The following is a 14135-nucleotide window of genomic DNA, read 5'->3' on the forward strand; positions in this document are numbered from 1 at the left end:
TAAAATAAAAAGGGGAAATAAAGCAAACTTAATCCACAGATAAGTTGGCAAATTGCAGCCCAGGAGCCAGATCTGGCCCATCACCTCCTTTAGAGCAGACAGCCCACGACTAAGCATGGTTTTACATTTTAAGTGGTTAAAAAAATCAAAAGAAGAACATTTCATGACACATCAGAATTATCTGAAATTCAAATGTCAGTGTCTATAAGCGAAGTTTTATTGGAACACAGCTACACTCATTTCTTCACATCTTGTCTGGAAAAGTGACAGAGCCCGTATGGGTATAAAGCCGAAAATATTCACTTTTTTGGTCCTTTACAGAAAAAGTTTGCATAGTCGGGCATGGTGGCTTAGGCCTGTAATCCCAACACTTTGGGAGGCTGAGGCAGGCAGATCATGAGGCCAGGAGCTCAAGACCACTCTGACCAACATAGTGAAACCCTGTCTGTACTAAAAATACAAAAAAATTAGCCAGGCGTGGTGGCACACACCTGTAATCCCAGCTACTCAGGGGGCTGAGGCAGGAGAATCTCTTGAACCCAGGGAGGCAGAGGTTGCAGTGAGCTGAGATCGTGCCACTGCACTTCAGCATGGGTGATAGAGTGAGATTCCGTCAAACAAAACAAAACAAAACAAAACACCCAAAAACATAAAGTTTGCCTACCTCTGCAATAGAAATTAGGAAAACAGAAAAATGCTGCAGCAAGATGTTCAATCGTGACCAAGTGGGCTAGTGTTGGGAGTCATCAACATCATCATCATTGTGACTACAATCAAGAATTAATTTTGAAGCCTATTTCCTGAAAAGCTTTGTTAAGCGAAAAAGTCCAACACACAGTTGGAAATACAGACTGGAGGGAGGAGTGAAATCAGAGCTGTCCTCTCAGTTCTTTTGGGGTCCAGCTTTGCCCCTGCACTGTCTAGGAACCACCTAGGGGTCACAATATTTCACCATGGGCTGCAGCATCCCGGACTATTAGGCTGGCCTGGGCCGCGCTGAGGGGCTGCAGCATCCCAGACTGTTACGGTGGCCTGGGCTGCGCTGAGGCCCACAGTCCTGAACACTTCTCCCGTTAAGTTGCAGGGTGCCGTCATGGTCACTTCCTGTGTCCAGATGCTGGTGGGCTTCTCAGGCCTCCTTGGCTTTCTCATGGGTTTCATCGGCCCCTTGGCCATTGCTCCAGCTATCTCCCGGGTGGCCCTGCCCCTCTTCGATTCTGCAGGCAGTAATGCCAGGATCCACTGCGGGATTTCTGCCATGTAAGTGCTCCCTGGGGAGGGAGTGCCATGTACGTTCTCTTTGGTGGAGAATCACCCAGAAAGAATAATGGAGATCCTGGATATTGGTAAACTCTTGTGGTTTACAAAGACTTTCATGAATGTTGTCAAACCTTAAAAAGCATCAAAGTTGTTACCTATAATTCATCATCACTGCTCATTATTATTATCCTATTTGTATTCACAATGAGGCGGAGGTTTCAGTGAGCCAAGATTGCACCACTGCACTCCAGCCTGGGCAACAAGAACAAAACTCTGTCACACACACACAAAAAAGAAAACAGAAAAAAAAAAAAAGAAAAAGAAAAAGAAAAGAAAGGAAAACAGATTCACAGGTGTTGGGAAAAGCTGAGTGTTGGGAGAAGCTGAGGCAGGGCTTGCATGTCTGACATAATGTAAAAGAGTCTTCGAACATGTCTAGGGTCCAGGGTCTAAAACCCCTTGTGGCCTTTGGAACACCAGGCTCTGTGCTAAAGGGTGGAAGGCTACCCTGACGCACCATAATCTAAGCCCAGGGCATAAAATCCCTCATGGCTTGGATAGACTCCAGGGCTCGTGGCTCTGGAATGTGTCTAGACTCCCTGGCTCCTTGCTCTCCCAGGATCAACTGTATCTTGAGTTAAAAGAACCTGCTTTCCATTATCTCAAGTAGCAGAGCAAATGCTAAACGATCAGAGCTGTAAATCATGTGCTTAATGCAACGTGCCCTTTCAACCTCCACATTCTCACCACCTGTTTCTCTGTTGGATTACCAATAAATAGCATGGGCTTCTAGAGCTCGGGGCCTTCGCAGCTTCCACAATCACGATAGCCCCCTGGTCCCACTTGTCTCTCTCAAACTGTCTTTTCTCAATCCTTTGACTCCACCAGACTTTGTTGCCCCCATGACTTGGTGTTGGGTCTGATCACCCCAACAACTTTGGGGAGAAGGGCATGGGCCTCTGTAAGGGGCTATGATTTTGTCTTCCACATCTGGCCTTCTTTGCCTATGGCGATTCCACAGGCAGAAATTCGATACTGGCCCTGGCAGAGCTCTTTGGTGGCTTTCTGAAGTGTAGCGGGGAGCTTTATTACCTCTGACCCAGCCCCGCATCTGAGCTCCAAACCTGAATATTCACATGTGTCCTGACCAGCCCTGTCTGGTGTCCCAAAGGCACCTCACCCTCAGTGGCCTCTGTGAAGCTCAGCCCGTGCCCCCATCCTGAGTTCTCCTGAGATCCTTGTCTTACTGGGCCCACCCAGTCACCCATGTTATCCGTAGCTTCTTGCTCTCCCACATCCTCACCAGCGGGTTCTATTTTCTCAACACCCCCACTTCCTTCCTCTCCTCTTTTCTCCATTTCCAGGCCCATGGCTTCATCATCTCACTTGGATGCACAATGACCTCTTACATTCTCTGTTTCCAGGATCTTGCCCATGTCATTCTACCACATGGCTACCCAAAGATCTTTCTAGAACCTAATTCTGATGAGATTAGTCTCTGCTTAAAATCTCTTCATGGCTCTCCATTTTTCACAGGAAAGCTCCATAAGATCAGCAGGAATTCTTCAGGATGAAACTTTCTAAGGTGACACAGAAACGATAATGTCTAATCACATTGCTTTCCACATATCTCAGTGGACCCCTGCAGTTCCCAGCACAAGTCTTGTGAGCTTTGGAACAATAGAGACCCTCCCTGCTGCCTTGCATTTTCTTTTTTCTTTTCTTCTTTTTTTTTTTTTTTTTTTTTTGAGATGTCGCCCAGACTGGAGTGCAGTGGCGCGATCCTGGCTCACTGCAACCTCCACCTCCCAGATTCAAGTGATTCTCCTGCCTCAGCCTCCTGAGTAGCTGGGATTACAGGCGTCTGTCACCAAGCCTGGATAATTTTTGTATTTTTAGTAAAGACCGGGTTTCACCATGTTGTCCAGGCTGTTCTCGAACTCCTGGCCTCAGGTGATCCACCCACCTCAGCCTCCCAAAGTGCTGGGATTACAGGCGTGAGCCACCGTGCCCCCCTTGCATTTTCTTATAGCTCCATCAGTGGTTCTGACGTGCAACCTGGTGGCATCGTGTCTTTCTAGCATCAGATCTGCCCACCTCTGTCCTCCTGCATGGCTCTGGCACACAGCTATAGGTGGTATCTGTGAGCAAATAGCTGAGCCAGCATCTACCCGAAAAGCAGATTCTATATTCTTGACACCATGGACTCTTTGATATTTGTCCAAGATTTCAAAGTCTTTGGCACAGGCGAGGGGAACGTTTTTCCACAGGAGGACCACTGAACCACGCCAAAACATAGCTGGAGAGGAACAAATAAGTATAAAGCAGCAAATATTTTCTTTTCTGCTAAAGGGAGTGCATTTCATGCAGAACATAAAACTATATTCAATATACAGAACAAACATTTATTTGATGTATTATCTCTAAAATAAGGCCCTTAAAAGAGAGGAAAGAAAGATACATGGACACAGCAGGCTACAAATCAATTAGAAGGCTTAGATTAACCCTGAAAGAGGCACCCGTGCAAAGACCACTTTATTTATGGACTCACACCTCCCCCTCGTGGCCTTTTTAGGTATTGCTTTGTGTTGCATCTTTGCAACGATGAGCTCTGGCCGCTTGGTTCTCCACGTGAGTCGGCGGACTTGAGGCTCAAGGCCAGAGATCTCCTGCCACTTCTCTGGGGTACCACGGCTCCCTGCCCAACAGTCGGTTCTGAGGCCGTGATAAATGGACTGCATGATAAGTGGAATTGGTGGGTGACTGCAATCTTTATGAGACCATCAGCAGATCCAAAGGGCGGTGGTTGATCCTCACAAATTGTTCCCATAGTTAATTGTTAAGATTGTAAACAAAACAAAATGTTCTTTCGAAGTGGTAAGAATTTTTTTTTTTTTAATTTGAGATGGAGTCTCACTTTTGTCACCCAGGCGGGAGTGCAGTGGCGCTATCTCGGCTCACTGCAACCTCTGCCTCCCGGGTTGAAGCAATTTTCCTGCCTCAGCCTCTGAGTAATTTTTGTATTTTTAGTAGAGATGGGGTTTCACCGTGTTGGCCAGGCTGGTCTTGAACTCCTGAGCTCAGGCAATCTGCCTGCCTTGGCCTCCCAAAGTGCTGGGATTACAGGCATGAGTCACCTTGCCCGGCTTAGAGTTTTTTTTTTTTTTTTTTAATTTAATTGCCATAAAAGACATATAATATAAAATTTACCATCATAACCGTTTTAAAATGTACAGCTCAGTACTGTCAAGTGTGTTCACATTGTTGTACAACACATCTCCAGAACTTTTTCATCTTGCAAAATTGAAACTGTATTAGAAGGTCTTTGCAGGGCTCCCCAGCTCCTATGCTGCAGAGCGGTACTGCTCTGTGGCCTGTTAGAAACTGGGCTGTACAGCAGAAGGTGAGCCGTGGGTAAGTGAGCATGACCGCCTGAGCTCCACCCCCTGTCAGATCAGCAGCAGCATTTGATTCTCATAGGAGCATGAACCCTTTTGTGAACTGCACATGCAAGGGGTCTAGGTCACGTGCTCCTTATGAGAATCTAATGTCTGATGATCTGAGGTGGAACAATTTCATCCTGAAACCATCCCCCACCCCAACCAGTCTGTGGAAAAATTGTCTTCCCTCCAAAAAGGTTGGGGACCACCGTTTTAAATGCTGGGAGTAGACACAAATGAATGAGAAACAGATTCAAGAACTATCTAAATCATCTACTGTGGCCGGGCACTGTGGCTTACACCTGTAATCCCAGCACTTTGGGAGGCTGAGGCAGGAGGATTGCTTGAGGCTGAGCTCAGTTCAAGACCAGCATGGGACCTTATCTCTACAATTTTTTTTAATTAGCCAGGCATGGTGGCACATGCCTGTAGTCCCAGCTACTCAGGAGGCTTAGGCAGGAGGATCACTTGAGCACTGGAGGTGGAGACTGCAGTGAGCCATGATCATGCCTCTGCACTCCAGCCTGGATGACAGAGTGAGACCTTGCCTTAAAAAAAAAAAAATCATCCATTAACAATAGAGTCATGATAAGATATTCAAACAAGAACATTTACAAACAGCCCTAACTTGGGAGAATGATACCAAGTGCCTCAGAGTCAGGAGTCTTTTTTTTAAGACTTAAATTTTTTAGAGCCACTGCACTCCAGCCTGGGCAACAGAGTGGGACTCCATCTCAAAATAAATAAATAAATAAATAATACTAATGAAACATTTTACGGAGGGAGCTTTAGAAATGTAAATCTCATTATGTCACTACCTTGCTTAAAACCCCTCTACCGAGGCTTTCTCTCATCTTTGGATTTTTTATTTTTAATACACATAAAATTTACCATCTTAACCGTGTCTGAGTGTATGGTTGGGAAGTGTTAAGTATATGTACATTGTTATGCAACCATCATCACCATACATCTTGTAAACTCTTTTCATCTTGAAAAATTAAAACTCTGTCCCCATTAAACAACAACTTCCCATTTCTCCCTCCCCTGGCTTCTAGCAACCACTATTCTCCTTTTGGTGAATTTGACTACTCTGGGTACCTAATATGAGTAGAACCATAAAGGATTTGTCTTTTTGTGATGGGTTCGTTTCACTTAGCGTAATGTCTTCAAGGTTCATCCATGCTGTAATGTGTACCAGAATTTCCTTCTTTTTTCTAGGCTGAATAGTATTCCACGGTAGGAATAGGCCATGTTTTGCTTATGCCTTACCTTTGGATTTTAGTCTGACTCCTTTCCATGGCCCCCAAGGCCCTGCAGGACATCCCATCTCCTCCCTCTCTCCCTCTGTCACTGACCCCCAGGCACAATGATTTTCCTTTGGCTCTCAAACCACCCAAGCTCCTCCTACCACAGCGTCTGCATTTGCTGTTTCCTCTCTAGAATTCTCTGAAAACTAATCTTCATGTGCATGACTCCTTCTCTTCCTTTGGGTCTCAGCCAAGCTCTCACCTCCTGGGCAGACCTTTTCTGACTGCCCTCCAAAGAGCCTCCCATCCCAGACACCCTCTGCCCTGTGACTTCATTGTGGAAGACCGATTGCTATCAGAAATGGTCTTTCTTCTTTATTAGCCTGCCTGTTTGCTAACTGTCTCTTCCGAAGATAATAGTAGCTCCATTGACAGAGTCACAGGCAACGTGGATATGGAATATATGTGGTGTAAATCAAGCACCCTGTCGGCGAACTCATAATGCTGTTTATAAAACCCGGGGGGCTGGGTGCAGTGGCTCATGCCTGTAATCGCAGCACTTTGGGAGGCTAAGGTGGGCTGATCACGTGAGACCAGGAGTTCAAGACCAGCCTGGCCAACATGGTGAAACCCCATCTCTACTAAAAATACAAAAATTAGCCGGGCATAGTGGCACGTGACTGTAATCGCAGGTACTCAGAAGGCTGAGGCATGAGTATCCCTTGAACCTGGGAAGTGGAGGTTGCAGTGAGCCAAGATGGCACCACTGCACTCCAGCCTGGGTGACAGATTGAGACTCTATCTCCGGAAAAGAAAAGAAAAGAAAAACTCAGGGTACTAATTACCAGGCTGGACACAGGAGACCTGGTGTTATGCAAATGTGACTACCCTGTGGCCTTGGGCCCCTTGCTCCCTCTCTTTGGGCTTTGATTTTCTCTTTTGTAAAATGAGAGGTTTGAACAAGGCACCCTCCAGGTTTCCTTCCTGCCCTGGCCCTCTAGGATATATTAAAGGTGTGTATATCAGGTGCTGTATGGCCACAGAAGTGTTGTGGTCAAGGTGCGGCTGTAGGAGGTAAAATGAGCAAGATTCCTATCTTTGGGGAGTAGATCTGGTGGGGAAATAGAAACACATGATCTGAGTGGACAACAGCATGAGCCACCCGCAGAGATGTAGCATCATACAAGAGAACTTAACTTTACACCTCTGTCCCTTACAAAAAACCTCTGCCCTTTATTGAGCACCGGCTATACTCAGTGCTTACTATTGTTGTAAGCACTTCACCTACAGGACGTGACTTAGCTTTGTGAAGTAGGTGTTACTAATCCCCTGTGGCTCACATGGAGGCTGACACTCAGAGAGATTAGGTAACGTGCCCGAAGTCGCAGAGCTAGTTAGAGGCGGAGCTGGGATCTGCTTTCAAACCTCCATTCTGGAGCACTGGGCCACTCTCCCTTGGTGGGCGATCCCTCGCCTTGCTGTCCAGGCTTCCTAGGGGAGAAGCATCAGAGCCAGGACTTGAAGACATGAGAGCAGCAGAGTGGCGAGGTGAGGGCACAGGCCGGGTGCCCAGCTCACACCTTCATCCTTTCCCAAGCCCCCTTTGGGAGCAGAGAGAGCGGTGTGGGATGGGGTGGTGCTGCTCCTGCAGTGGGCAGAGGCCTTGGGGGCGCCTGGCCTGGCTGGTGCTCCTCACTCTCTGTCCCTGGCTGCTGCAGGTGGGGAGCCGGGCAGTGATTGTCACCGTGGGCCGTGTGCTGCTCCTAATGGGCACATTTGGGAAGATTGGGGCTGCGTTTGCCACCATCCCACCCCCGTGATCGGAGGCATGTCCCTGGTCATGTTTGGGGTCATCACCGCTATGGGGATCTCCAATCTGCAGGTGAGGCGAGCGAGGTGCTCTTGGGACGCCAGCAGCAGCGCCTCTCCTGAGAGGAGCCGGTGGGATTGAGATGGATGGGACGGAGCTGGGGCAGAGGAGGAGGAGAAGGGAGTCCTGGGTCCCAGAAACTACGTCGGCCCCTAAATGGAGCAAAGAAACAGCCAGAAGCATCCAGACCTCTGCAAACCAGCGGTGAAGGTGCTGACCGCCCTGCCTGCCTCTGGGTCCTGTCTCCCGCAGTACGTGGACATGAACTCGTCCAGGAGCCTCTTTGCCTTTGGCTTCTCCATCTACTGTGGGCTCACTATTCCCAACTGGGTGAGTAAGAACCGCGAGATGCTCCAGACAGGTGACTGTTCCCTGCCCTCTGGACTGTCTCTGCTCCAGGGGCAGAGCCCGCATGGCCCCTGGTCCCCATGGATGTGTCGCTTTGTCTCCACTCCAGGGATTCTCCAGCTGCACCAGGTCGCTCAGGTGCTGCTGACCATGGGCATGTTCGTTGGTGGATTTCTGGGTTTTCTTCTGGACAACACCATCCCGGGTAGAATTCACCTCGCCCCTGAGGTAGGGCAGGGTAGGGCAGGCCTGAGGTAGGGCAGGGGTAAACATGGGGCCGCTGGCTCTAAGGCGACGGGACCGATTCTCTTCTTCTATAAAGAGGCAGAGGGTCCTGCTGGCCTCTCCATCTCCTCCCTCTCTAGGCCCGCCCCACCAGGCTGGTGTTTGGGAGCAGTGAGGGGCACCCCCACTCCTTCTGCCCCTCCTCTGTATCCCTGCCGCTCCAGCCTCATCCAGCTCAGGGAACCGTGGCCCAGTGTTGTCTACCCAAGCAGGAGGAAAGCTGAATACATAGCCAGCAGTCCTCTGTGGTGTCACCACACACTGCTGTCCCCTGCTCTGTCCACACATGTCCCCTAGCCCCACCTTCCCACTGCTCTTCAGACTCCCTTTCAGGAGTTGTGGGGTGGGGACTGAAGAGCCCTTCCAGGTAGGGCAGGGAGTACTGGGCCAAGGACCTAAGTCCAGGTGTGGCAGGACTGGACCTGGCCTGCTCAGACCCCAGACTACTTGTCTACCAGAGTAGACTGTAGGCTGCTGGGAAGTTGAGCTCACCGCTGCTTTGGGCTTCTCCAGAATCTTCCATTGTTTCTCCAGGGGACTTAATCTGGATTTCTTTTTCTTTTCTTTTCTTTTCTTTTTTTTTTTTTTTGAGACAGGGTCTCACTCTGTTACCCAGGCTGGAGTGCAGTGATATGACCACAGCTCACTGCAGCCTCAGCCTCCTGGGCTCACTGACTAATTTTTGATGGACTCTGGGTACTACTAGCAAGAAAAAATAGCCATGCCCTCCTTCAACACCTCCTCTCCCACCAATAACTCTCTCCTTGCTTGGCCAAAGCCTCTCCTCAGGGAGAAAGATGGGGAGACACGTTGCTGTAGGGATGGGGGAAGGGGGAACATCTGTGATTGTTCCAGGAGCCCCTTCTAGCAGGGGCTCCTCTGCCCTCCATACTGGCCACCCATCACCGCTTGGCACTGGGTGGGGGGAGTCAGTCCCTGTAACCTACTTTCCAAGGCTTGGTGATTTTCTATCTCCCATCAGAATGGGCGGGAAGGGTTTGTGTACTCGGAGAGGGGCAAGTGTGTGTATTCTTGTGTGTTAGCAGTGGGGGCCCTAAATGGGTCTAAAAGCTACGCATCCCTGCTCTCAGGGAGGGAACACATCAGGAGTACCGACCTCATGGAGATGGGTGTGTATGGGGAGGCAGGGCTGTGAAGGGCACAGATGCTCTCACCATGGTCTCAGACTTCTTCCTTTCCCTCCCAGAGCTCCTTCAATAAAACCTTCAAGCAGCCTTTCATGCCACAGGTTTCTTTTAATCTCCCAGTGACCTTGGAAATGGGAGGGGTCACCAGGTAGGGAGGAGGGGCTTACAACCTGGCTTTGGGACATAGCTATGGAAGCATTTCTCCAGGTGGGAAAGTCAATCGGTGGAATTTCTTAAGGGAGGCGTCCTGAGACTGTGAGCCAGAACTGGGAACGTGCAGTGAGATCCACCTGACCCCAGATTCCCTTCAGTTCTGCAGTGTGGTGGTAACAGGAGCCAATGGGGAGGAATTGACAGGGAAAAGGGAGATGACTTCAGTGTGTGCAGTTTCAAGCACACACATGCAGGGATGTTTATTCCGACCCTCTGTGTTGGGTGATGGGTTCAGAGTGGCCAACCCTGAAGACCAGTCCTGGGGTGCATTGGACCAATGCCCTGATGTCCCCACCACTGACTGTCAGGCACCTCAGTGAGAAGGGCAGATGTTCCCTGTCTCCTGGGACAATCCTAGTCACTGTCCCTCCGGAGACAGTGGACCCAGGAGGAAGGAGGAATGTCACTGAGCATGCAGAATTTCAGTCTTTAAGGGGGCGGGAAAGTGAAGTAGGGGAAGGAGTGTAATACAGCTGAATTCTAGAATCCAATGGACCATAGTGATAGTAATACTTCTAAGAACAATCCTGAATGATGCCCAGTGAGTGAATTTGCCCAGCCAGTCCTAGATCCTGGAATATTACAGGAGTAGTCATGCCTACGTGCTTGGGAGTTGAGTGAGAAGTAAATAAAAGGAAACAGGAGCATGACAGATAATATCCCCAAAGATGATCCAGGCCAACAATACCTTTAAAAGCTTCTGACTCACAGATGAATCCTAAAGGGAAGGGAGAATCTTGCAGGTCCTTGAAGCCTGGCATCCCTGTGACCTGGCCGGCTCTTGTAGAGTGCTGTGCCTGTGGCACCCCCAGCTCTGCCCCATCAGGAGATGGCCACAGCCTCTAAATCCTCTGCTGAGCCACACATGAGATCTCTGTGTAATTAGTCAGGGTCCTTTTGGCTGCAAATGAGAAAAGTTTAACTAAAAAAATGGGAAGTGGGTGGGATTTATTGGTTCTTGCAGTGGGGAAGGAAGGAAACTGGGAGAGCTAGAAGAACCAGGGCCTAAAGGATGAGAACCCAGGCTTCTCTCCTCCCTGTCTCTCTCCACCTCCCTTTGCTGCTTCTCCTTGCCTGCTGACCTCATCCTTCTCCTGCTGTAGCTGAGGATGATGCCCTCCTAGCCTTCCACTGTCACTGCAAAGGCAGAAGAAAATCACAGCCTTCCACTGGCTCTACCAGAAACATCCCAGGGAGGACAATGGTAGGTCAGAGTATCCTATGCAAAGAAGTTTTGTAAGTGCCGGGCTTGAAGACTTTATCTTTCCTGTCCCTGTCATCATTTTCTATGGCTGCTGTAACAAATGACCACAAACTGCGTGTCTTGAAAGAATACAAATGTATACATTCCTGGAAGAAATGCAGCTCAGAGGTCTAAAGTGAGTCTTACAGGGACAACACCAAGGTGTGGGCAGGGCTGCTTCCTCCTGGAGGTTCCAGGGGACAATCCATTTTCCAGCCTTTTCCAGTGTCTCGAGTCTAGAAGGGGCCTGCATTCCTTGGCTTGTGGTCCCTTCCCCATCTTAAAAGCACAATACTCCCACCTCTGCTTCCCTTGTCCCATCTTCTGTTTCCTTTGACCTGTGTCCCTCCCTTTTATAAGGACACTTTGATTACATTTAGAACCCACCCAGTTAATTTAGGATAATCACCCCATCTCAAGATCCTTAATGTAGTTATTAATATATCTGCAAAAGTCCCTTTGCCACAGAAGGGACTTTTGCCATAGAAGGTAACATTCACAGGTTTTGGTGTTTAGGACATAAATATCTCTGGGGGCCATTATTCAGCCTACTATAGTCCTTAATTAAAAATCTTATACAGGGCCAGGTGCTGTGGCTCACACCTGTAATCTCAGCACTTTGGGAGGCCATGGCAGGAGAATTGCTTGAGCTCACGAGTTGGAGAGCAGTCCTGCCAACCTAGCAAGACCTCATCTCTACAAAGAATACAAAAATTGGCTGGGCATAGTGGTGTGTACTTGTACTCCCAGCTATTCAGGACACTGAGGCGGGAGGATCGCTTGAGCCCGGGAGGTCCAGGCTGCAGTAAGCCATGGTCACACCACTGCACTCCAGCCTGGGTGACAGAGCAAGACCTTGCTCAAAAAAAAAAAAAAAAAAAAAAAGTCCTATACAGTAACCTCCCCTTATCCTTGGTTTCTCATTCCCTGGTTTAAGTTACCTGCAGTCAACTGAGATCCAAAAATATTAAACAGAAAATGTCAGAAATAAATAATACATAAGTTTTAAATTGAGTAGCCTGATGAAATCTCTCACTACCCTGCTCTTTCCCACCCAAGGCTTGAATCATTCCTTGGTCTAGCTTCTCTACGTTGTGGAGGATACCCACCCCTCTTAGTAGCTGTCTTGGTGATCAGATTGACTATCGAGGCATTGCAGTGCTTGTCCTCAGGTAACCCTTACTTGAAAATATTATGATATTGTTATAATTGTTGCATTTTATTATTAGGCATTTTGTTATTAGGGATGCCTAATTCATAAACTTTGTCATAGGTATGTATGTACAGGAAAAAACATAGTCCATATAGGGGTTTGGTACTATCCTTGATCTCCGGCATCTGCTAGGGGTCTTGGAATGTAGTTCCCAAGGATAAGGGGGAACTACTGTATTGGTTACAGCCTTAGTCTGTTTGGGCTGCTATAACAAAATACAGTAAAAACCAAGTGGCTTATAAACAACAGAAATGTATTTCTTGTGGTTCTGAGGCTGTGAAGTCCAAGATCAAGGAAGGCACTGAGAGATCTGGTGAGAGTCTGCTTCCTCACAGATGGGCACCTTCTCATTGTAACCTCACAAGGTGAGGGAGAGGGGGATCTCTCGGGGGCCTTGATTGTAAGGGCAGTAATTCCATTGACGTGGACTCTGCCCATGACCTAATCACCTCTCAAAGACCCCCAGCTCCTAATACTGTCACAGTTAGGATTTTAACATACAAATTTTGGGTGGACACAAATATTCAGATCATAGCATTTCCTTTATAGTATGGCAGCTCTTCCTTAAGAAAACAAGGCTGAAGATTTTCTGCACTTTGGGAAATTGATGGGCACAGAGATCGAAGCCTGGTTACATGGTCACTTTCACACTTTTATTCATTTATTTGGTTTTTTAATAGAGAGATGGGGTCTTGCTATGTTGCCCAGGCTGGTTTCCAACTCCTGGGTTCAAGCTGCCCTCCTTCCCCTCCTAAAGTGTTGGGATTACAGGCATGAACCACTGTGCCCAGCCTTCAAAAAAAATTTTATTTTTGATTTTAACTTCACACTTTTAAACACACTGCCCAGAGTCCACAGTATTCTTGCTTTTATGGAAGCTATCTTCCTTATGTATACCCTTAGTTGATGAAAAGTCATGTTTGTTTTTTTTTTCACTGCTTGCTAGTGAAGTTTCTAAACAAATTCTGCTCTTTTGAAGCAGTTTTTCTTCCCTAATATATTTTATGTTGATTATATAATGTATCCAATTTGTTCCTAGGACACATTTTGCAGTCTTATCCCGTGGAAAAATTGACAATTATTTTTACATAATCTGTGATAAGCCATTCCTCTACACATTTTTTCTTTTTGTTGTATAGTTAGATAACATACTTATGTGAAATGTAACCTTTGCAAAACTCTACTGGAAGCTGACTAACAAAACTAGTACTTTACTTCAGGATAGTGAGGAATGGGGAAGAACTTTAATTCCAGATTCTACAGGACATCTCTACTGTGCTCTTCCTTTGAACCTCACACCATTGGATTTTCTACCTATGCACCTTTTTGTTGTTGGCATCTACAGACCACCCTCCTTCTCTGAGGATGTTAGTGTGTTGGTCACGGTTCCTGTCTCCAGAATTACTGTCTTCATAATTGGGGGCTTCATCTCCACAGAGCTCATCCTTCCCACACCTTGGCCTCCAGTTCCTTGAGCTCCATGATCTGGCCCTTTTGATAGCGGCAGGAGGCAAATTCCTAGACAGACAGGGGCAGGTCCCTGGGGAGGCCCGAACTTCAAACCAAAGACAGCTTAAAGCCCGAAAACTGGGCCTCCAGTTCCAGGTAGAGTCTATGAGCCAGAGTGAGAACTTCCTTGTTTAAGCCTGAAAACTGGGCTGCCAGTTCCAGGTAGAATCTGCAACCTGGGGTGAGAACTTTCTTGTTACTTTTTTTTTTTTTTGAGACAGAGTCTTGCTCTGTCATCCAGGCTGGAGTGCAGTGGTGTGATCTCGGGTCACTGCAATCTCCACCTCCTGGATTCAAGCGATTCTCCCCGCAGCCTCCCAAGTAGCTGGGACTATAGGTGCATGCCACCATGCCCGGCT

At 47.9% G+C, this 14135-nt stretch overlaps 1 protein-coding gene across 3 annotated transcripts in view; it reads left to right on the forward strand.

Annotated features, from left to right (window-relative positions):
- The window catches only part of WDR91 (WD repeat domain 91), a 133105-nt gene that overhangs the window by 40491 nt on the left and 78479 nt on the right, over nucleotides 1-14135 (forward strand). For 2 of the 3 annotated variants that reach the window (XM_031665897.1, XM_021936301.2), the window contains one exon: nucleotides 7830-8147. The exons of the other annotated variant lie outside the window; for it this stretch is intronic. The gene's annotated coding sequence lies outside the window, so the exon portion shown is untranslated. The remainder of the gene's footprint in view (nucleotides 1-7829; nucleotides 8148-14135) is intronic. 3 annotated transcript variants of the gene reach the window in all.

This window comes from Papio anubis, chromosome 4, assembly GCF_008728515.1.
Source record: "Papio anubis isolate 15944 chromosome 4, Panubis1.0, whole genome shotgun sequence".
Classification (NCBI taxonomy): domain Eukaryota; kingdom Metazoa; phylum Chordata; class Mammalia; order Primates; family Cercopithecidae; genus Papio; species Papio anubis.